Below are 24,919 nucleotides of genomic sequence, written 5' to 3' on the forward strand. Positions count from 1 at the left end.
CTCTAAACTGTGCTTAAAGCTGACAAACCTTAAAAACTGCTTTCTATCCTTATCCTCAGTAAACGAGTTCTGTAGCTCATTTGCCCTGCAGTTCTGACTTTTCTAAATGTTGTAACTTTCTGCCTTCAGACATATAAAAGAACTGAGGCCTTGCCCAGTTCTTCAGGTGGCTGAAGACCATCCTTTCACTGTTCCCCCTCAATGCCTGCCTTTCCACTGGTGAGTGACTGCGAGGAAGGTGAAGCAGGTGTGCGGTGTCTGCCGGTGGCGTGTTGAAGCATGACTTGAAGGAGGAAATTTGCATTTTTTAAAAATTTCTTACACAAGAGGGGAACCAAAGGGATGACAGATTCCCATAGGAAATGCACACACACCTGTTTTTTTTTTTTTTTTTTTGGATTTGCTGTTCTAGGCGGTTTCAAAAAACAAACCCTGGAGCAAAGCCATCAGTATGAGAATGTCTTTGTGCTGTTCAGAATTATTCTCAATATTTAAGCAACACTTTCTGACCAGGTGCGTGATAATATTTTTCTTCTTTTTCCTAAACGCAGAGCTAGTTTTTATTACCTTTCTGGGCAGTCATTCTTTTAAAACCGTATGTGGATACAATAATAATCTGGGAGATGATACCAACAGTTTTTAAATATGCTACTGACATTTCTTGTTCATAAAGTTTGAAAACAAGGCTAACATTTTTGGACAAATTGATATCAAAATAAGATTTAGATGTATATAAATTGTGCTTGTGTGTGTAATAAATGTGTAGCATACTCAGAAATCAGCTTTGTTAAGTAAGAGAGTGACTTATCTGATATTGCTGCCCACTTTGGCCTAATTGGAAACCCTAATGGTGTAGTGGTTAAGTCCTACAGCTTCTAAGCAAAAGGTTGGCATTTCAACTCCACCAGGACTCCTTGGAAACCCTATGTGGCAGTTCTACTATGTCCTATAGGGTTGCTGTGAGTCAGAATTGACTCAATGGCAATGGGTTTGGTTTTTGGGGTTTTGGCCTAACTGCAGTGGTGCATTGGTAAAATTTTAACAAATGGCTTTCCAAGGGAAGAGAAGGCCTGATTAGTAGTGTTTGCTGATATCCATGATGTTAAAAAATATTCTCACCAAGGCTCAATCGGTCTACCACCCTGAAGTCACAGAAAGAGGGAATGGGAGTAGATACGTTCTATCAGCTCTACTGAGCTGGTACGAGCTGGCTATGTAAGTACCTATAAGTAAAAGTAATACAACTTAGAGGATTCGTAAAGACGACAAATGAATGAAATCTGATGTAGAAAAGAGAACTACATACATTTCACTCAGTAGTAAACCATAAGGATTTCTCCTAGGATCCGTAACCAAGAAGATAATCTCTGATTCTAGGATGGTCTGGATTCTTCTTCCAGATTCTGCAAATTCTGTCCTGTGGGTTCCACCTTGGTTGCTCTGGATGTCTGCATCCTGCTTCAGGGGCTTTCTAAAAGTCACAGTAAGGTCTGAATTCTTATTTACACATTTGGTACCAGGTTTTTATACTTTTAGTGTATATGGAGTCTTTCTCAATTGCTTTGTGTGAAGGACTTGAGTTCTTTCCAATAGAGGCTGAAAATACTTGATGCCCATTTGTTTGTGTACACTTTCCCTGTGAATGTAGCTCTTAACTCTCTAACCTGAATCGTCTCTTTGTTACAATTCAGTTGGGCTATATTCTCTACATTCTGTCTGCTCTGTAGTGGCAAATATTTTGTACAAGAGCCCCTTCCTTCTCCCCACCACAGCCTCAGTGCTGGCCTTACCTGGACAAAGGTCCTGCCCTAGACCTCATGCATTAGAGGTTTGATTTTAGCCTTCTCCTGGTCATGCCTCCTTTTGCAGTCCATGCTTGCCCCTTCTAAAGCCGTCCTCTAGATCACAGAACCAGTTGCTGTCATGTTGACTCTGACTCATGGTGACCCCATGTGCGTCACAGTAGAACCGTGCTCCATAGGGTTTTCAATGGCTGATTTTTCAGAAGCAGATCACTAGACCTTTCTTCTGAGGTGCCTCTGGGTGGACTTGAACTTCTAACCTTTTGCTTAGCAGCTGAATGTGTTACCCATTTTGCACCAAATGGAGATTCCTCTACCTAGAGACTCCAGAATGCCCTTCCCAAAAGACTTTAAGCATTTGAACCTGCACTGCCTTCTTTGCTCTCTTTGTCCTCCAAAAGGTGAACTGTGTTACCACCTAAGATTTGATTAAAGGCAGCTGTTTGGGAAGGGGAGTAGTGGACTGAACTGTTACCTAAAGGCTGTGACGTCCACGCAATGCTCATGAGGTCCGTGTAATGCAGGACCATATGGAGATGGGTGAGAAGAGAGAGGGGGTCAGCAGAAGGCTGGAGCCCAAAGGTTGGGTCTCCCCCACCTGGCACATTTCAGTGCAAACCTCCAAAGACTTGGAGCCAGGGACAGATTACCCAATAAGCAGGGTAAGCACATGCTTAGGGATCAGCAAAACAGGGGCACTAGTTGTCCAAAGCAAAGACCCAAGGATGCCAAGCAGAAAGGACACAAGAGAAAGTGGGTGCTGCAATGGAAGGAAACTGGCAGGGCACAAAATGAAATTGATACCAGCTCTAGCGCATGAGATTGTGCAGGCTAGAAATAAGCTCATGTAATGTCACGAGGGTAAGCACAAGGTTGTTAAAGCTCTGGGCCCCCTACACTTCAACGCCTTTGTTGACGTCTGCCTCCTACAGTCCTCTGCCATGTAATTGAAACTCCTAATCTCCATGGGCCTCTTGGGAGAATACTATTTCTAATAACCAAGAGATGGGGGTGGACTGTCAGGTCTAACTCGCTGTATTCACCCAATATGCAACTGGATCCAACATGAGGGATTACTGGGCAAGGATGGATTATATTAATAGATAACAGGCCTCTGATCCATTTTGAGAGAACTGTCTCATACAACAGTAACTGCCTATCCATCAAATCCAGGGGAAGGGTCAGCAGTGCTCTTTACTGTGATACAAACACAAGGGTATGCTCTTGGGAATGTCCTGGTAAACAACCAGTGGGAGCTCCAGTCCCAGATGATGTGCAAAAACAAGGGAACTTGAAAAACTCAACCATTGCAATGAATTCAACCAAGTAACTTTTTAAATGTATACCATTTATGTACAGAGTTATGTGCTAAGTTTTGTAAACAATAATATAACTTTAAAATATGTTTGGCATACATGCAGACACAAACTAGCATACATTTAATGTAATACTAACTTGAGTAATTTAATACTAACATAGCAAATGTACAAAAAATACTGGAAATGTTAGTATTTACCTAACTCAAAATGTTTTAATTTGTGTATCAAGTGAGTTTCATTTTTTATTGCCTGTTGCATGAGGCACAGTGTTTGATACTACTCTATATATGCTAATAAATGAGGTTTTGGCACATTCCAAACCAAACAAAACCCAGCGCCGTCGAGTCGATTCCAACTCATAGTGACCCTATAGGACAAAGTAGAACTGCCCCATAGAGTTTCCAAGGACCACCTGGCAGATTCGAACTGCCAACCCTTTGGTTAGCAGCCATCGCACTTAACCACTACACTACCAGGGTTTCCTTTGGCACATTAAAAGGATGCAAAATTTGATATTTATTTATTGTGCAAAATATGTTTCTGTTTTACAACAATGCATGGGTTTCTAAATAAACCCTCAAAGGAAACCATGAAGGGCATTTATCAGAACATCACATTTATATTTTATCAGAATGTTTACATATATCCATGTAAGAAAATTGAACAATTCCTTGAGGAAATAAATGAATATTTATATAATAAAAATTATATAAATATATTTTATTTTCCAGTTCCCTTCAGAAATTGATTGATATTGTTATGACTGGCAAAACAAACTTGCTCGACAAGCAGTGCTATTGTTAAATCAATTAAGTACATGTCTTTGAATATGGGATTGAACAATTCCACAAAGAAATAAAATGTATATTTTCTAAATTTTGTGTGTGATAATAATTATATTTTCCTTTTCATTCTGGACCAATTGGGTATAACCTCACATTCAGTTGTGTCTCGTTTACCACATAGGAACACAGCCACAGCACTATAATCATGTGACTTATGACGTATCTAGTCCTGTCCTGTGCAAAGTAAACCAAAACGCATCTTCACATTGAGCATACCCTTGTATTTGTATCATGCTCATTGCAATCACTCTGGCCTCCATCGGGTATAAGCAGTAGTCCAATGAAATGTAAAGATGCAGCATCAAAGGGTGGAAAGCAAATGTGCAAGTTTTTAAGAAATATTTCAAGACAAAAAACACTTGTAGAGATCTGTTAAGGGCTTGCAAACAAACAGGGTATGACGAATGAAATTATTTCTGACTGTCTTGTAAATACTATTTCTTTTAAGTATCTCCAACCCAGAGAACAAAATTACATGTTTTAAATCAATTTTTTTTACTTTCCAATTTTCAAATATAAATTTTTGTGTCAATGTCCAAATTTGAATATAAATTTTATTTTATAAAGTTTACTTGTTTTATAAATTTTATTTATTTTCAGTTATTCAAATTTACTTGTTATAGTAGAACAAAATTTAAAGTGACATAATTTTTATATACAAGTAAAATGAAATGGCAACAACTAAGTGGAGGACAAAAATGAAAGCTCACAGAAGATAAAAAGAAAAGGATTCATGAATCCCTAAAGACAATTCCAAAATTAACTTCCTTTTAAAAATGTGATGGATCAGAAGAGACATTTTCCGTTGAACGCTCGAGTCTAATGGTTGCAAATCATTGTACTAGTACCACTAGTGCTGAAATTACTAATAGTAATACAAATATAACAGAATTAATTCCAGATTTTGCATCCATTTCTTGCTGTAGAAAAAAAAAAATATTAATGGTGTAGAAAGTGAAACTATTTTAGGATCTGAAATTGTTGCATCCGCAAACCCCGTAAATAACAGAAATACAGATCCTGCTTTGTGGAATAATTTTTCTCCTAATGATGTAAATTATTGGATCGAAAGAGGGCCAAGTGATCCTACTTTGGTGAGTGGCATCTGGGATCTTAAACGCTAGCAAGCGGCCACCTAAGATGCATCAACTGGTCTCAACCCACCTGGAGCAAAGGAGAATGAAGAACACCAAAGACACAAGGTAAATATGAGCCCAAGAAAGAGAAAGGGCCACATAAACCAGAGACTCCATCAGCCCGAGACTGGAAGAACTAGATGGTGCCCAGCTACCACCCATGACTGCTGACAGGGAACACAACAGAGAATCCTTGATGGAGCAAGAGAACAGTGCGATGCAGACCTCAAATTCTCATAAAAAGGCCAGACTTAATGGTCTGACTGAGACTGGAGGGACCCTAGAAGTTATGGCTCCTGAACCATCTGTTAGTCCAAGACTGGAACCATTCCCAAAGCCAACTCTTCAGATAGGGATTGGATTGGAGTATAAGACAGAAAATGATACTGATGAGGAGTGAGCTTCTTGGCTCAAGTAGGCACATGAGACCATGTGGGCAGCTTCTGCCTGGAGGCAAGATAAGAAGGTAGAGAGGGACAGGAGCTGGTTGAATGGACACAAGGAATACAGGGTGGAGAGAAGTGTGCTGTCACACTAACGGAAGAGCAGCTAGGGTTACATAGCAAGGTGTGTGTAAGTTTTTGTTTGAGAGACTGACTTTCACTTAAAACACAATAAATAAAAAAAAAAAAAAGAAAAAGAGGGCCAAGTGATTGTGAACATCACAGTGGACCACTTGCAAATTCATGTCAAGAATTTCTGTATGGTAAACAAACAACATTCTATAGCCAGAATATATTTCTAGGTGCAAAGCTAATGGTGAAAGTTACAAAAGGGAGTGGCTACTGTATTCTCCATCAGTAAGCTCTCTATATTGTTTTGTTTGCAAAATATTCAGTCCTAGATCATTTAATTCTGTTTGCTACAGATGTATTAATATGATTGATAAACATGAAAACAGTTCAATTCGTAGAGATAGTATGTTGTCATATTTAAACTGAAGACATGGTTTTGGCTTAACTCATGAACTGGAAACACAAATTAATGAAGAATGTCCATACTAGAAAACAGTTTTGTAATGTGTTGTTGCTGTCATTACAACAATCCCTGAACATGGACTGTCTTTTTGAGGAAGAAATGAAGTGTTTGGGTCCCCACATAATGGAAATTCTTTTAGTTTACTTGAACCTGTTGGTCAGTTTCATACAGTTTTAGCAGGTCACATCTCAAAATATGGTAACATAGCAAAGGGCAATCCATCGTATACATCTAAAACAATGAATAAACTTACTAAGTGATAAAGTTTGATCAACTATTTTCAGTGAAATAAGTTTAGCTTGATATTTCAGTTTGTCTGTAGATTCCACTCCTGATCTTTTTCATACAAGTCAGCTAAGTGTAATTTTAAGATACGTATCTCCAATAGAACGAAAGCCTGTTGATTGATTTATCACATTCACTAACTTAAAAAGTCATATTGGTGAAGAAATTGCAAATCAGGTACTTCGCTATGTAAAATTTGAAAAATTGATTTTTTAGGTACAGAGGCCAGCCCTATGACAATGCTGCCAATATGTTAGAGTGTTGTAAAGGCAAGCAACAGAAAATTTCAGAATGCAGCAAATATGCCGTTTTTATACACTTAAGGTTGTAAGACGTAGCACAGTAGGTTATGTCTGGAGACAGTTGATTTTTCTCTACTGTTCAGTTACTCTACACATTTTTTGCTGCCTCTACTCATCAATAGGCAGTTTCCAAAACATATTTAAACAATTATTGAGTATTAAAATGTCTTTCTAATACATGTTGGGAAGCACATGCTGTAGCAACAAGTGCAATCCTGGAATTGTACACTCAGATTCTAGATGCCTTAGAAAATATTGCTGAAGACTAGATGCAAAAAGGAGATGCCAAAAGAGAAGCAGAAAACACGGTCAATAAAATGTAAGCACTAGAGTATGTATTTATGTTGGTTATGTGGAATAATATATTGCAGCATTTTCATCAGACAAGCTCTCCAAGACTCAGATATAAATTTAAAGACATGCACAGATCTCTACCAGTCATTAAACAATAACATGGTATTAATATACTTTAAGAGAAGATTTTTTAAATTTTGAAAATACAACAAAACAAATACTGCCAAATGCTGATTATCAAGCAGTTCACCGTCAAAGAAGCATTAGAAAGAAACAAGTAAATGATGGAAATACTCCAGAAGTATTGAATGCCAGAGATGAATTTTGCATAACCACATACTACACCATCAGTGACACACTTGAATCTTGTGTGAAAAGAAAGGCAAAAGTGTACAAATTTCTTTCATATAGATTTTACTTCTTAAGCAATGTTGATATACCTGATGAAGAATGCATGAAGGCATCCAGGAAATTAGTGCAATCTTATCCTGATGACTTAAATACAAATCTTTACGGAGAAGTGTGACAATTTCATTCATACGTGAGAACTAAGTTTACAGATTCAGGAAATAAAAATTTTGCTCATATAACCAAAAAAACCAAACCCACTGCCGTTGAGTTGATTCTGACTCATAGTGACCCTATTGGACAGAGTGGAACTGCCCCATTGGGTTTCCAAGGAGCACCTGGTAGATTTGAACTGACGACGTTTTGGTTAGCAGCTGTACCTCTTAACCACTATGCCACCAGGGTTTCTTTTACTCATATAAGCATCTATAATTCCATAATAGAAGATAAAATACAATGGCTATTCCCCAATATTCAAGTTGTTTTATGCATATTTCCAACTTTAATGATCAAACTGCACAACAGAGCACTCATTTTTGTCCTTAAAGAGACTCAAAAGCCATCAGCATACAACAGTGATTCAAGAAAACCCCATTATCCTTATTATGTATGGAAGTAGATATTGTTCGGCAGCTTAATTGTGACAAAATCATTGAATAATTCGTAATAGCAAAGAATAGAGATTTTTTAATTATAACATGTTAGAGATGAAAAATCTATCTAAAAATAAAATAGAGCAATTTTTGTAATATTTGTTTTCTAATCATTAAATTTTCTTTTATGACATCTTTTCATTTGTTCATTTATAATCATAGCATTTATTACAAAATAAGCATCAAAATTGAAGTATGAGCCATTTAAAGCAAAATTGGTGAAAGTCAATTTTTTGTTGTGGGAGATCAACAGAATTTTACATTGATTGTTGAAACAACTAAGTTCGCTGACCCATTTTCTATGTTGTAGAATAGTTGGAATATTCTTTTTGTAGAAAATGTGTTATATAGTAAAAATCTTAGTACCCCACATCTGCTAAAAATTTTGTAATCCAGTTAATCTCATTCCACTAAAATGCCATACAGCACTTTTGCATTCAATTGCTAATATTATAATCGCATTTAAGAAGTTGTGTCATGGATAGTTAATGCACACACACATACATACATGTATATTTCTAACTCACATATCCAGTTTGAATGTGTGAGTAAGCAGAGGAGGGGGCACCAGAGGTTATAACTGTTTAGGGCTCTCACATGCCTTAATCTGGCCCTGCTTGGGGCATTCTAAATTTGAACCTGGATTTCTAGGTCAAGGAAGGAGGGTATAATACATTTCATTTAAGAGCTTATTAGCTTAACAAACTTTCAAATCTTTAGAAATGTAGTGAATGGGCCTCCATTTGTACTCTTAGGGAACACTGGTGGTGCAAACAGTTAAGCGCTCAGCTGCTAACCAAAAGGTTGGCGGTTCAAAGTCAGCTAGTGGCTCCGTGGGAGAAAAACTTGGCAATCTGTTTCTGCAAAGATTGCAGCCAAGAAAACGGTATGGAGAAGTTCTACTCTGTCACACAGAGTTGCAATGAGCTGAAAAAGACTTGATCGCACCTAACAAAGGAGCCCTGATTGCCCAGTGGTTAAGCACCCGCCAGCCGCTCTGCAGGAGAAAGGTGGTGGCAGTCTGCTTCCGTAAATATTACAGCCTTAGAAACCCTATGGGGCAGTTCTACTCTGTCCTATAGGGTTGCTAGGAGTCAGAATCAACTTAACGGCGTCTGACTTGGTTGGTTTGGCACCTAACAACTTTTGTTCTCTTACTCCAGAACCTGAAAATATTAGCACAGGCTTCTGCTACCACAGGTGTCCTCTTTTCTCCTTCAAGCATAGGCAGTCTAAGTAAGTAAGGATGAGGTTCTTAAAGGATGTCTTACTTATCTAGTGCTGCTATAACAGAAATACCATAAGTGGATGGCTTTAACAAAGAGAAATGTGTTTCCTCACAGTAAAGTACACTAAAAGTCCAATTTCAGGGTGTCAGCTCCAGGGGAATTCTTTTTCTTTCTGTTGGCTCTGGAGGAAAGTCATTCTCATCAATCTTCCCCTGGACTAGGAGCTTCTCCACACAGGAACCCTGGGTCCAAAGGATATACTCTTCTCCTGGAACTGCTTTCTTGGTAGTATGAGGTCCTCCTGTCTCTCTGCTCACTTCTCTCTTTTACATCCCAAAAGAAATCGGCTCAAGACACAGTTCAATCCTGTAGATTGAGTCCTGCTTCATCAACACAACTGCTGCCCATCCACCCTCATGAACATCATAGAGGCAGGATTTATAACACATAGAAAAATCCCATCAGATGACAAAATGGTGGACAATCACACAACACTGGGAATCATGCCCCAGCCAAATTGATACACACATTTTGGGGGGGTCACAATTCGATCCGTGACAAAAGAGAAAAGTTTTAGATTAGAAGGCATGAGAATAAGTTTATCAATCAACAGAAAGCTAATGCCTAGTGCCATTGCCAGAGAGAACGTGGTCTCTCCAAACCTGGGAGCTGCCATAATCACACGTAGTGGCCCTGATCAGCAGCAGGCCTGCTCAGTGGCACCACCCAAACAGAAATGATAGGCTGGGCTGAACACTGTTGTTGTTGGCTGCCTTTCCATCAATTTTTGACTCATAGCAACCCCATGTGACAGAGTAGAACTGCCCCATAGGATTTTCTAGGCTGTAATTTTTTTTTAATCTTTATGGAGGAGTCCTTGTGGTACAGTGGCTAAGAGCTCGGCTACTAACCAAAAGGTCAGAGGTTCCAATCCATCAGCCTCTCTACAGAAGAAAAAAGATGTGGCAGTCTGCTTCCATAAAGATTATAGCCTTGGAAACCTTATGGGCAGTTCTGCTCTGTCCTATAGGGTCGCTATGAGTCGGAATTGACTCTACCACAAAGGGTTTTGGATTTGAATATTTATAGAAGCAGATCACCAGATCTTTTCTCCCATGGAGTCCCTGGTTCAACCACCAACCTTTTTTGGATAGCATCAGAGACTTAATCTTTGCACCACCAGTACTCCTTGGGCTGAACATAGACCCCTATTCCTCCTCACCCACCTACCCCTCCTGACTCTCTGTCTACTTTCTGGTGGCTCTCCTCCAGATGTGATCAAAGGAGATAATGACTGTCCTGGGATAGGAGTTACTGGCTCCTCAGAGTCCCTAGGCTCACCTGCATTTGCTGTATTGGCTTGGTTGTATCTCTTCCCATGGTCAGTATTCAATTTGCTAAAGCATATCAACAGACACTTTAAACTCCTTTGGATGGGAGAAATTATTTTCTGCTTGGACTCTGGAATGAAAACAGAACTTCTCATTGTGTGGCACCATCGTCCTTTCTCTGTCATGTCATTAAACTCCTTCTCCCAACTGCCTAGCTGCAGTGGCTCAAGGACATTATAGTATGATTACTTCACTCTCAATATCATATAGTTTACATATATGAACACACTATTTCTTGAGGCTTTTTCAGCAAAATTCAAGTTAAGACAAACTCTAAATTGGTATTATTTATGTACTCAATAAAATGGTACCATACCAACATCATGGCTACATCCTAGAAGCTCCCAGTTAGTGCATGTGGAATATCAGTGCTTAAGTTTTAGTGGCAGTTACTGCATGCAGAAAGAGTATTCTAGTATTTTCTAATTAGTAAAATACTGAGATAAACATTTTTGTGACTGTAATTGGGAAAATGAATAATCAACAAATTAGCCAGGATTTGGGGACCATTTCGAGTACTGTGAGGTTTAAAGTAAAAATATGACAAGATTCCTGTTTTTAAGATGCTACCGTTGTTAGACACAAGTCTAACACACTGAAGACAAGAGTAGCTAATGAAAGCTACTCCGAAGAAGAATTGACGCCTTTGAATTGCGGTGTTGGCGAAGAATATTGAATATGCCATGGACTGCCAAAAGAACGAACAAATCTGTCTTAGAAGATGTACAGCCAGAATGCTCCTTAGAAGCAAGGATGGTGAGACTGCGTCTTACATACTTTGGACATGTTGTCAGGAGGGATCAGTCGGTGGAAAAGGACATCATGCTTGACAGAGTACAGGGTCAGCAGAAAAGAGGAAGATGCTCAACGAGGTGGATTGACACAGTGGCTGTAGCAAGGAGCTCAAGCATAACAACGATTGTAAGGATGGCTCAGGGCTGGGCAGTGTTTCGTTCTGTTGTGCATAGGGTCACTATGAGTTGGAACCAACTCGACAGCACCTAACAACAACAACAATGAAAGCTAATAGTCCTAGGTTAGCAAGTGGCTCTCTGAGTGCTAGAGGCAGTTGAAACAAGGAGGAAATCCATGAAGGGGGTTAGGGAATGCTTCCTGGACAACATGGGCCTTAAAAGGTGTGTGGTAGAAAAGGAAGGATTCCAGGGGATGGGAAGATTATAAGTAAAGACACACACACAAAAGGTGAATTTGGGGTATTTGCAGACATTGCAAGGTTTGGCTTAATCAAATTAGAAAGAATGTGTTGTGGGGAAATTCAAGATGAAATTGATTTGATAGAATAGAGGAAGCTGAAGGGCCAGAAGGGTTTTGAATGATGATGCACGGCAATTAAGATAACCCCCCTCCCAGGGTAATCATCTCTCTGTTGCTTTTTTCCACTGAGCCCAAATTTAACTGAAGGTTCCATCTCAATAATATATCCCAAAGCAATCACTAACAATCATTCAGAGTAAGTACACTAGACTAAACCTTTTAGAAATCACCTGAGTATTTTGTTAAAATTCAGATTCTGCATTTCTAACAAGCCCTGAGGTGATGCCAGTGCTTCTGCTCTGAGGACCACCCTTTGAATAGGAAGCCATCAAACCATCCTTGTTTAGTTAATGCTGAAACAGGGATCCCTGAAGAAACAATACCTAGTCTCTGAAGAAACAAGGCCTGGCCTGAGAAAAAGAAAGACCATTCTGGGATTTTTTTAAATTGTACAGTGGGTATTAGATCACAAATATTATCCCAGGAATGGTTTGTCAAGAATTTGCAAAATCAATATTCATCCAGAAGATGTCATTTGAGGTAAGAGTCATCAGTTTGTCTGAGATAAGTGAAGAGCCTTTCTGCTAATATTGAAAGAGAAGGCATTTTTTTATTGAACTCTGAGAAGTTTTTTATATAATTATTTACAAAAAGGTAATACTAGCTGTAATTGACCTGGGTAAAGTCTTGGTAGGAAGATGCCAATAAATTTAGGTGATTCAACCAGAACCTTTCAACTAGGTTTTCTCTAAGGGGAGAGGCAGCATGGTGGTAGGAAACCAGGTGGCAAACCCCCTGAAATCCAGGGTTAGGACACTGACTAGAAAATAATGAAGGACAACTGAGTGATACAGCCAGAAAAAATATTCTGTTTCACAATAAATAAAAGCAGTAAGCAACCTATCCTCTGCCAATACTATTTGTGGAGAGAGCAAATTAGATTATACAAATTGAAAATTAAATGTAAAGAAATAAAATAATGAGGCTAAAACCCAATGTATGATCACATTAAAATATTCAGAACATCTGAAATATAGAAGTATTTTTTTTTGTAGTAAATGTAGGCCAAGAAGTTCTTGATTAACATGAGTTTCCAATAAACATCATACTCAAACACGCACACATGCATGCATTCATCTCTCTCTCCATATATATACACATACATGTAGTTGTTGTTGAGTGTTGAGGAATGTTAAAGTAGGGACAATGCAGTGTGATCGCGCCTGTGTTTGTGCTGTTAGTTGTTTTGGAGTGCTGGGTTTAGTGGAAAGAACATTAAGTTAACTTGAATTTCAGTGTTACCACTTATTAGTTTTGGACTTGAGCCATTCTGTCCTGATTTAGTTAAAATGCACTCACCAAGTTATTTTTGAATAACTAAAAATGCCAAGTGCGGAGCTAGTTGCTTCAAAAAAGAGAAAGACACACTCCCAGTCCCCAAGGAGATAATATTTAAGAGTTCTGGCTCTGAATTCAGACTGACTTGGGTTTTGGGTTCACATTTGGAGTCTATCATCTACCTGCTGTATGACCTTGAAGGACTTACTTAATCTTCCTGAATTTCTGTAAAATAGGATTAATAATAAAGATATAGTCCCTACCTAATAAAGTTATAAGTAACCCTGGTTGTGTAATGGTTAAGTGCTAGCTGCTAACTGAAAGGTTGGTGGCTCAAGCCCACTTAGCAGCTCCTCAGGAGAAAGACCTGGTGATCGGCTCACGTAAAGATTACAACCTTGAAAACCCTCTGAAGCACTTCTACTCTGTCACATGGGGTCACTATGCGTAGAAATCTACTTGGCAGTACTTAACAACAGTAGTAAAGAGAACATTTGTAAATGCTTAGCCCAGTGCCTGGAATTTACTAACTGCTCAATAATTTTTACCTCCTCTATTACTCTTGAGCTCCTGGTTAAAAAAAGTGTAACTTATAAGCCTGTTCCATAAAGAATCTCCAGTTCCATGTGTGTTAATATTACCCTACTCCAACCTATTACTTTGAAGTTCACCAAAAAACCAAACCCTTTGCTGTTGAGTTGATTCTGACTACTGGCAACCCTGTAGGATAGAGTAAAACTGCCCCATAGGGTTTCCAATGAGTGGCTAAAGGATTTGAACTGCCAACCTTTTGGTTAGCGGTCAAGCTCTTAAGAACGATGCCACTTGGGTTTGCCAGTTAGTCTGACACACATGACCATACTCTTTCACAGACATGTAGCTTGGCTTCACACACAGAATTAAAATCAGGCCTTGAAGTTAGAAATCGTCTTTTGTTTCTTATATCATTTCGCTATTGCGTATAATATGCAGATGCTTAGACATTAAGTAATTGTTATTTTTTAAGTCAACTAACCCTATACCCTTAGCTTCTTTGTGCCAGAGTTTCCTTTTGTCTTTTTTAACTATACATATTCTGCCTATTTCAAGGGCTTATTTTTGAGGACAAAGATGGTAGATGTCAAACTGCTTTGAAAACAAGTCATGGTCATTTTTTATGATAATGATGATTTTCTTTCCATAAACTTGTTTCCAAAAAAAAAGTTATGTATGGTTATTCATCTCCTAAAACTCAATATTCTTTTGGTTTCTCATTCTTTGTAATTTGTCAGAAAGCGATTTGGTTCCAAATCCTAAGTTATATCCTGGTGTAATGATATCACTAGTTAGTTTGTGCCTCAATTGTTATGGACAAAGCGTAAATAATGTTCTTGTGGTGGGGGAGCCCCACTGGAGGGATAAAGGGAAAATAATAATATGTATGGAAAACTCTTTCAGGATCGAGTGAGGAATTCTGGTTCTAATGTTCTTACTTATTCATTTATTCTTCCCTCTACTAGTCCCTTTCCTCTGAGCTCCTAAAGCTGAAAGCCTTAAGAGCAGGGGCCTGTAACCTTTTTTTTGCCATGGGCCCCTTTACCAGTCTAGAGAAACTTGTAGGCCCCTTCTAAAAGTAATGTTTTAAAGTGTTTAAATACATAAAAAAGTACATAGAACCACAAAGAAAATCCATTGTAGTGAAATAGATACCTAAGATTTAAAAAACAAACTTGTAACTGTAGTAAATTATGTATTAATATATTAAATAACAAGATTTAGTGATGGGTCCGATTACTGTCATAATATCAAATCATCCATGAGTGTAAAGCATATTTCAAGATAACCACTGCGACGCTAACGTGGTACAGAATTTTCTGTCATTTCTCTTGGTGATAAAGTCACAGGTTTTGCTAATATTACTGTGATTTGTTGCTCACATTCGTAATCAAAGGAAATGCTAAATTTCGTTTAGATGTTAGTGAAAATGAAATTAATTTTTTTTTCCTATACAAGTAGATGGACCGTCTGAATTCTATTTATGGGCCTTTTTTTTTTTTTTTTTTTTTTTTTGAGAACCTGTAGAATCTGGATTAAGAACCCCTGATTTATAGCATTTTAGTTTCTTAGCAGCATCTCAAGCTGCCTTATATCTTGCTTTTTACGCATTTCAATTTTTTCATGCATTTAAGCCTTATCTACCACCTTCCTCTTACTGCGTGACTTCTCTTCCAGTAACGCTCAGCTCACCCTCCCCAGGAAGCTTTGGTTGAGGTGAGTGCCTTTCCTCTGAATCTCACCCCTCCTGGGCTCTCCTTATCAAAACACAATAAATTGTATTTAGTTGTTTCACTGGTGTGGCAGGCAGAATAATGGCCTCCCAAAGGTGTCCACATCCTAATCAACAGAACCTATGAATAGTTATGTTCCATGGCAGGGGGAATTTAGGTTGTAGATGGAATTAACATTGCTGGTCAGCTGACCTGGACATTCAAGATTATTCTGGGTTATCCAGGTCAGCCCAGTGTAATCAATTAAAAAAAAAAAAAAAACAAAACTGCCGTTGAGTCGATTCTGACTCATAGCGACCCTATAGGACAGAGTAGAACTGCCCGATAGAGTTTCCAAGGAGTGTCTGGCAGATTCAAACTGCTGACCTCTTGGTTAGCAGCCGTAGCACTTAACCACTATGCCACCAGGGTTTCCGTGTAATCAATAAAAAAAAAACAGAGTCCTTTAAATGTGAAAAAAGGAGACGGAAAGTCAGTCAGTGAGAGATTGGAAGATTCTACCCTACTAGCTTTGAAGTGAGGTTTTGAACTGGTTCATTTTGGTTTGAACCCCTGCTAAGAATTTGCATTTTCATCCCAGATATACTGAATCAGAATCTGCAGGTTAACAAGATCCCCAGGTGATTCTTATGTATAATAAATTTTGAGAACCACTGCTCTGCTAGTGGTTCTCAGAATTGGGCCCTAACCAGCAGTATTAGCACTGTCTGGGAGTGAAATGCAAATTCTCAGCAGGGGTTTGAACCAGAATGAACCAATATGAAGCCCTGCTTTGAAGATGGAGGAAAAGCCCAGGAGCCGAGGAATGCAGGATGCTTCCAGAAGCTGAAAAAAGCAAGGAAATGGATTCACCTGTAGAACTACAGGAAGAACACAACCGTGCAGACACCTTCTTTTTAACCCGGTGAGACCCATTTTGAACTTCTGACTTCCAGTATTGTAAGAGAATAAATTTGTGTTGTTTTAAGTGACTAAATTTGTGCTAATTTGTTACAGCAGCAGAAGAAAACTAATTGTATCTAATTGTTGTTTAACTTGAAGTCCCTGGGTATCGCAAAAGGTTAGTGAGCTTGGCTAACTGAAAGGCTGGTGATTCGAGTCTTCCCAGAGGCACCTTGGAAGAAGGCCTAGTGATCTACTCTACAAAAATCAGCCATTGGAAACCCTATGCAGCAAAGTTCTACCCTAACCCACATGCAGCCACCATGAATTGGAACCGACTTACTGGTAACTGGTTAGCGGTCGTTATTTTACCAATTTCTCTCTTCCAACTGTCGTTGAAGCTCCTTGAAGACAATGATGGGTGATTTATTCATCTTCTCATTCATTTATTATCAGTTATTTTTTAAGTGACCAAGTGTGTGCCAGGCTGTGGGGATAGAGTGGTAACGATGCATAATCCATGTCCTTACTAAGCTTTATGTGTGAGCACTGGTGCATGTGTGCGGTTGGAACACAGAGGAGAAACAGTGCGATAAATGCTTTGATAGGGGTAAGGACAGGACGATGGGTCATTCCCTGAGGGGCATAGAACATTGGCCTTCGGGGTCCTGGTGAGCTTTCAGGAGGCAGATGTAAAATGATAAATATACTTAATGTAAAAATATCTGAATGTGTTTACCTTATAGTCATTCTTAAACTGTACTAATGTGCTTTTTGCACTCCTCTGTGTATGTTGTTAGTTGCTGTCGAGTCAATTCCAACTCGTGGCGATTCTATGCGTACATTTCATATTTTTATGAAACAGGACGGATGTTTCCGAACATAATGACACAGCTGGGGTAGGCTCAGCTGGGTTAGCATGTAGGCTGGGGGCGGGGGCAGTTTCCTCTCTCAGTGATCACTTGATGTGGCTGAATGCCTGGATCTATGTTCAATTGATCTGATCAGTTTAAACCTCAAACCACTAACCATTTCAAATCCAAAATGGACAGATAATTGAGACCCGAGTAATTTCTCTTTCCTTGAATTATCTAGGGGGAAAAAAGAATCATTCTTCATAGTATATCTTTAGGAAGTACATTTAGCTTAACCCAAAAGATAGTTTCTTACCTGTTTTTCATACCTGAAAAGGAAGCTGCACCATCTCTTTCAGGTTCTCACGACCCATGAGAAGACAGACTTAGAAAAAGTTCAAATAGAAGAGAATTAAGCTTTCTGTTCTTTCCAGTGATGATCGCTCAGTATAATGAAGGTTTAAGAAATGAAGGAAGAATGAAAGAGAACTCTTGTTTTTGCTATATGCAGTTACTTGCATCTGTTATAACAGAGTTTAGATTGTGGTAATTTATTCTTTTAATCAAGCAGAATTCATCATACAGTGAAAATGTTGTATTTGTTAAGACCGAAACTTGTTGTCAGGAAAGGCTTGATCTTATATGAAATGCTAAAAAGATTAAAGTGTTTGTGAAGATTTTTTTAAAAAGATAAAGGACAGTGTCTTTGTTTGCAAGCACCAGAAGCTAAATTCAAGAAAGTGGAATTTAGTGGGAGGTGTAGTAGCTCCCAGTATCTAAGAAATGGAAGCACAACTAGACATCCAGAGAGACAGTAGCAGGGATCTGTGTGAAGGAATAAGGACAGCTCCTTTGGGGGGCTGTAATCAAACGACTCAGCTCCAATTGCTCTCTCCTGAGTTCCTGGGACTTCTGCTCTGATTGCTCTTTGTAGGTAATAGTTGGCATGGGGAGGGAATTCCAACCCACCTGTGTATACTTTGATGGATATTTTGACATCCACCAATATGGTACGTAATAGAGATGGGCAAATACCCCCAACGACAATTAGAGGGTGTTATCAAAACAAGTGGGAAGGGATGCTGGACTGGCAAAAATAGATGCTCGCCATAGGCATTTTTGTTTTATCAAGGGAGAAAAAAAAAAAAAATCTAAGTTAGCCTATCTGATCCAGTGTTGTTGAATCTTCTTTATGTACACCTACATCAGGGGTTCAAATAATATCCTCTTTTCAGTTAAAGGCCAAGGCACACTTTAGTGTACACACATTAGTGTCAATTTTAAATCAAAGCTGTTTATTACATGTCATTTTGCAGTTTTACAAGAGTTTAGAGCCAAGCCAAGCCAAGCCAGTTGCCATTGAATCTATTCCAACTCATAGCAACCCTATAGGTCAGAGCAGAACTGCTCCATAGGGTTCCCAAGGGGCGGCTGGTGGATTTGAACTGCCAACCTGTTGGTTAGCAGCCATAGCTCTGAACCACTGTGCCACCAGGGGTCCAGGGTTTCAAAGGGCAGCTAATTTTAAATACCTGCTTCCCTATTGATCATTTCTCTGCTTAGAACGATTACATTTTCTGTATATAAAAAACTTACGTTTTATGTCATGCAACTTACAGACAAAACATCAAAAATTCTTTTAAGGAAAACTACTTAGTGATATTTTCTACCTTATGAAAAATAAGATTATTATTATTTTTACTTCATGAAATGTTGAAGGCTTTCAATTTTCAATTTAATTAATTAATGATTGATTACTGTCTTAATGACAATCTGGGTATGGCTTGTCTTATGTTCTACCCAGTATTCAGTGATGTGGAGAGGAGGTAAAGAAGATGTCAGATGTTAAATATAATTAATGTTGAAAACAGATCTGATGAATCAGGGGTGTTATTTCTGAACAGAATGATTCAACCAAGGCTTGCCGGTCACAATCACTAAAAATTAGTCATTCTGTGAGATCCTTTTGCTGATACTAATAGACGAAACAACTTTGAGGGAAACCCTTTTGAAAGTGCCTACAGTGTGACCTCAGAGAAACATTTCTTTCCGGGCACCCAACTAGTTATCAATTCATCCAAGAGGATGTGAGTAAAGTTTTCTTAGAATTTAAGGATCACTGAAAAGGACATTTATGAACAAACTTCTTTTCCTAGGAAGGTTCTGGACACGTGATTTAAAAAAAAGTTTTTTTTTATTGCACTTTAGATGAAAGTTTACACAGCAGGCTAGTTTCTCATTAAACAATTAATACTCATACTGTTTTGTGACATTGGTTGCCAACCCCACAACATGTCAACACTGTCCCCTTCTCGACCTTAGGTTTCCCAACTACCAGCTTTCATGTCTCCTCCTGCCTTCTAGTCCTTGCCCCTCGGCTGGTGTGCCCATTTAGACTCATTTTGTTTTATGGGCCTCTCTAATTTTGGGGTGAAGGGTGAACCTCAGGAGTGACTTCATTTCTGAGATAAAAGGGTGTCCAGGGACCATACTCCTGGGGTTTCTCCAGTCTCTGTCAGGCCAGTAAGTCTGGTCCTTTTTTGCGAGTTAGAATTTTGTTCTACATTTTTCTCCAGCTCTGTCTGGGACCCTCTACTGTGATTCCTGTCAGAGCAGTCAGTGGTGGTAGCCGAGCACCATGTAGTTGTGCTGGACTCAGTCTGGTAGAAGCTTGGTAGTTGTGATCCATCAGTCATTTGAACTAATCTTCCCTTGTGAAAGGACAAGTGACTTTTTTTTTCTTGTCCATGTTTTGTATTCCATTAAGTTACTTAAGATAAAAAACTTAACCTCTGTGAGCCTCAGTTTCCCAAATCTGTATGAGGTGACAGTATCAGTGCCTACCTCTTACTAGTATAGTGAGTAGTCACTGAGATAAAGCATGTAAAGTGCTTACGCATGCTCAATAAATGTTAAAATTATTATGAAACAGTTTTGCAATAAGCTGAAGATTCCACTAACTTTCCCAGTGCATTAGGGAAATCTCATCAAATTTATCACACCAGGAAATTTTATCTGCCTCATAATTGATGTTGCAACTCCTCTTCCCTAAGGCTGTCAGGTTCCTTTTCCAAGTCATCTGCAGTGTGCAATCAACTGGATCCTTCTCTTTCAGTTTTTTCTGAAGTAATGAACTGGCACATCCCCCTTATGGTCAGGCCTTACGGTGCCGAGAAGATAGGCCAATTCCCTTGACATTTCTCCTTATTCCTCAAGGGTACCTGTTTTCTCTTTCTGCCTCGCCACCTTTAGAAAAATCTCCTTTTGTTCTCACGACTCCCAATGAATACTGTTCTCTCCGTTTGCCAGATGTACTGGCCTCCCCAGTGACGATGGGTTCCTTAGGACTAGGAGACCTTGAAAATGAAATCCATCGTGATCTGGACAGAGTCATGATAGGAGAAATGGCCTGTTTTAGAAACACTAAATTGTGGAGAGTCATGGATGTTTAGCATACAAAAGTGGCTTTCCCATAAAAAAAGTGCTGTGAGATAGCTCTGTGGAAAGTCTAAAAGATGCCTTAGACATTTTTCTGCCACGTTACTCAGACTATGTCATTTTTTATGATATTTATTTGCCTTAGAAGCTTAGAAATATGCCCAGGTTTGCAAGGGAACACTTGTGTCTGAAAGGAAGTGTACTCAAATTAACATATTACTTTGCTAAATCTGTCAGTTGCTATCACTTAGCTCCCCCTTACACTCAGTAGAGCCTCAAAAGAGGTCACAGCGGGGGGCGGGGGGAAGGGGGGATTATTTATTTGCTTGTTTGTTTATCAGAAGGGGCAGTTCTTTATACCCAGAAAGAAAAAAATCCAGTCTTGGTAATAACTCTTTAAACAACTAATAGTATTTTAATCCATCTGAAAATTCTCTCATTTAAATTTTACAGAACTTCCTATGAGTTAGGTTCTATCTTTATCTTTCAATTTACAGATGAGGAAGCTAAGATTTAGGGAAGGGTAAGTCAATTGACCAAGGTCATAAGACTATTTAGTGGCAGGGACAGTAATTAAATCAGACTTTTTTAAAAAACTCAAATCAGTGCACTTAATTCCTGTGCCATAACACCTCTTCATGAAAATTAATTTCTCTTTCAACATTAGGTCCTACAGGTGTTTCTATGAATTTTGCTTGTGAAGTTCTGAAATCTTCTTTTATTTTTCCTCCTTGATTTGCCACAGATTAGCATTCTCATATTGTGAGTAATTTATCTTCAAATTACTCTTGTCCAAATGGAGGGAGTGGATAAACCTCAAGCAAAAGGCAGGGTTGGAATGTAAAAGTCTCAGCTCCTTAAGGGTCCAGTGAAAACCTCCCTCCCAAGAGTGCCACGGCCTCTGGGCGTCTTTCCAGGCTCAGCCTGCCTGCAGGACTTGCTTGCTCCATCTTGCCTATTCTCAATGGAGAACTCTCTGTTTTGGACCCTGTTCTTGTATTCTGCTCAGTGGACTTGAAAATTGGAGATTTCCTTGCTTCCTGGTTCTTCCTGTGCCTGGGAAACAGAGTAGGAATTCTTCTTTTCTTCTCTTCATTCAGCAAAAAGACAACCTCACCAGTTACCATTCCTTGTTTCAGTCTTTGGAACCCAGCCTGGGCCAATAGTTTGTCTCTTGACAAAAGAAGTTCAACTTCTTTGGCACATTTTCTCCCTCAGTAGATTGAAGAAATGAAGAGAGAAAAGCTTCTCAAAGTATACCACGTAATACTAAAATTTGCTTTAAAAAATTAACCCTGCATTGGCCATCATTTGAGAAATGTATATAAGCTAACATATAGAATAATTAAAAGAAAATAATAATTTCTTTATTCTTCCTGCCTCTACTGAAGATTAAGCATAAATGGTTGCTTGGATAGAATAAATCCTTTCTGTTCATAGGTTTGAATACTTGTGAACAACCCCAAAGGAAAGGCCCATGACCACAATTTATATAGTCCTTTTTTATTTTCCTGAGGCAGAAATTTGCGTAGTGAATGTGGCAGAGACTGCAAGCTATTCACCCATATCCCTTCTTCTCTTCTTCCTGAGCACACAAATAGACTGCATTTCTTAGGCTGTCTTGTATTAAGAGTGTAGTCAGGTGCTAGAGTTCTTGTCCTCATGTGTTTTTGCATGCTTTTCCACCTTCTGGCTTTCAGGGATGGAGGTGGCCACCGTCACCTTGCAAGGATGGTAGAACTTGTGCTATCATGGTTCTCTAAATGACTGTATAGGGCTGAACTGCTGCTGACCTGGAAGCCCCACCCTGGTCTGTTACCTGAAAAAAGAAATGCCTTGTTCCCTGAGAGTCTTTATTTGGGAGATCTATTTTTTTTTTTTTTTTTTTCAGGCTGGTAATCAAAAGATGAGTAGTTCGAATCTGCCAGCTTCTCCTTGGAAACATTTTGGGGCAGTTCTCCTCTGTCCTATAGGGTCACTATTAGTAGAAATCGATTTGATAGCAGCGGGTTTGGTTTTGGTATTTGTTACCACATCATGTTGTTGTTGTTAGGTGCCATTGAGTTGGCTCCAACTCACAGTGATCCTGTGTACAACAGAATGAAACACTGCCCAGTCCTGCACCATCCTCAACAATCATTGCTATGTTTGAGCCCATTGTTGCAGCCACCTTGTGAATCCATTTAGTTGGGGGTCTTCCTCTTTTTCATTGACCCACTATTTTACCAAACATGATCTCCTTCTCTAGGGGCTAGTCCCTCCTGATAACATGTCCAAAGTACATGAGACAAGGTATCGCCATCCTCACTTCTGAGGAGCATTCTGGCTGTAATTCTTCCAAGAAAGATTACCACATTTTAGCCTGCCGTAATTGAAAACAGTGTTTATGTGGTATGTAGTACAAGTCCCCTAGCTAGTGAGCAAACCTTCCAGAAGCTGACTGCCTGTCCTTCACCATGACTTGCTATCTCCTACTCATCTTAGTGTAAGCAGTAACTCCTGCAAAGCAGTAAATCTTTTATATATTGATGGAACATGACAACATAAAGTAAACCAACCACTAATGTTAATAAAAATAAAATGACATTGAATGTATCTCAGAAGGCAATGGTTCTTAGGTGGAAAGTGACTTTTATTTAACGGTAAGAGGTCATGTTTATATCAGTGATATGAATAATTTGGTCACATGGTCTACATACAGAAAGAAGAAAAAATCTTATTCTTGAACTGTTTCAGCAAATGCTTCAACCAGGATTTATTGAAATAGGTTTATAAATAACTATGTTCCTCAATTTATAATATCATTAATGGCATTTAGAGGTCATTTGTTCTTATTGCTGTTGAGCCCACTTTGACTCATGATGACCTTATGTGTAACAGAACAAAATGTCGCCTGATCCTGCACCATCTACCTGGTATTTGGTATGTTTGAGTCCATTCTTGTGGCTATTGTGCTAATCATTTCATTGAGGGTTTCCCTCATTTTTGTTGGACCTCTACCACATATGACGTCCTTTTCTAGCAGTTGGTCCTATCTGATGACTTGTGCAAAGTAAGTGAGTCAAAGTCTTACTATCCTTGCTTCTAAGGAACATTCTGGTTGTAAGGGGTTCATTTACATGTTTTAATTTATATTTTATCATGTTTCAAGCAGATAATTATAAAAAAATATATATATATATGATATTTGAAAATTTGGTTATTCTTAAGGACCTTATAATAAATTCTTTCTAAATATCATTTGGTTGGTCTAGCTTTGATATTAGAACACATATTTTTATATCTTAAATTATAAAATTGCAGAATATAGAGGAAAAGGGGAAGATAAATAAATGATATGTATTTTTGCCCATTAACTTAAACTCCATTTTCTAATAGCTGATTTTTATTCTGATGAGTTTTTATGTGATCTTTTATCCCAAGCTTTTGAAGACCTAGATTTGCCTTTCTTTTCCCTGGCCTGGAAAATGCAAGTGTATCTCCCAAGTTGTTGTGGGTTGTTAGGATCATTACAGGGCTCAAAGAAGGGACACAATTATCCTTTTCCCCACCTGAGTGTGAACCACTGAAAAATAAGATTATAAGACAGAGGGAGAACAAATGACTGATTTTCTCATTCAGATAGCTGATTTTGGAGAATGGTCTTACTAATAATAAGCCTCAGATTTAGAGAGACTTACCTACCCTGTCCTCAGCATTGGACAATGTTGTCCTCCTCTAAAACTTTTGACCTAAAATAGCAGAGTGGAACATATGCTTCCTATAGGCAGCTAGCTCCCAAGAGAATGGAGAGATGAAAGTGCTCAATATGATTAAAATATTCTCTCTTACCCTGGGGACAGAGAAGCCAGATTCTTATGCTAGTGGAGATCCCTCTGTATGGAAGGAAACATTAGGAGTGGGAAGAAACATTTCCCACAGCTGCATCTCAATATGGACTGACCAAGATAAATAGCTATTTATGACAGAAGGTTTAACGGTTCAAACCCACCCAGTAGCTCTGTGGGAGAAAGACCTGGTGATCTGCTTCTGTAAAGATTAAAAAAAAAATTACGGACAAGAAAACCCTATGGAGCAGTTCTACTCTGTCACATGGGGTTGCTATGAGTTGGGATAGATGGATGGCACCCAAAAACAGCAACAACATGGGTAGGAAAGGCGGCACTCTAGCCTTTAGAAGCTGGGTAGAAGGCATTTAAAGGCAGGTAATAAAGTCATAGGTGTTCTCAGTGTGTGTGTGTAAAAAAGATATATATATATATAAATATATATATATATATATA

The 24,919-nt window shown here is 38.8% G+C and overlaps 1 protein-coding gene across 22 annotated transcripts in view; it reads left to right on the forward strand.

The window, feature by feature from the left end:
* Positions 1–20,900, forward strand: part of IKZF2 (IKAROS family zinc finger 2) — a 305,347-nt gene extending 284,447 nt beyond the window's left edge. For 15 of the 22 annotated variants that reach the window (XM_064286717.1, XM_023541832.2, XM_023541830.2 and 12 more), the window contains 4 exons: positions 413–513; positions 1,401–1,488; positions 15,407–15,445; positions 16,198–20,899. The gene's annotated coding sequence lies outside the window, so the exon portion shown is untranslated. Of the gene's footprint in view, positions 1–412; positions 514–1,377; positions 1,489–15,406; positions 15,740–16,197 lie in introns of those variants that run through there. The other 7 variants (XM_064286720.1, XM_023541843.2, XM_023541833.2 and 4 more) reach the window with 5 other exon arrangements.
* The last annotated feature ends 4,019 nt before the right edge of the window (positions 20,901–24,919 follow it).

The sequence above is a fragment of the Loxodonta africana genome, chromosome 6 (assembly GCF_030014295.1).
Source record: "Loxodonta africana isolate mLoxAfr1 chromosome 6, mLoxAfr1.hap2, whole genome shotgun sequence".
NCBI lineage: Eukaryota > Metazoa > Chordata > Mammalia > Proboscidea > Elephantidae > Loxodonta > Loxodonta africana.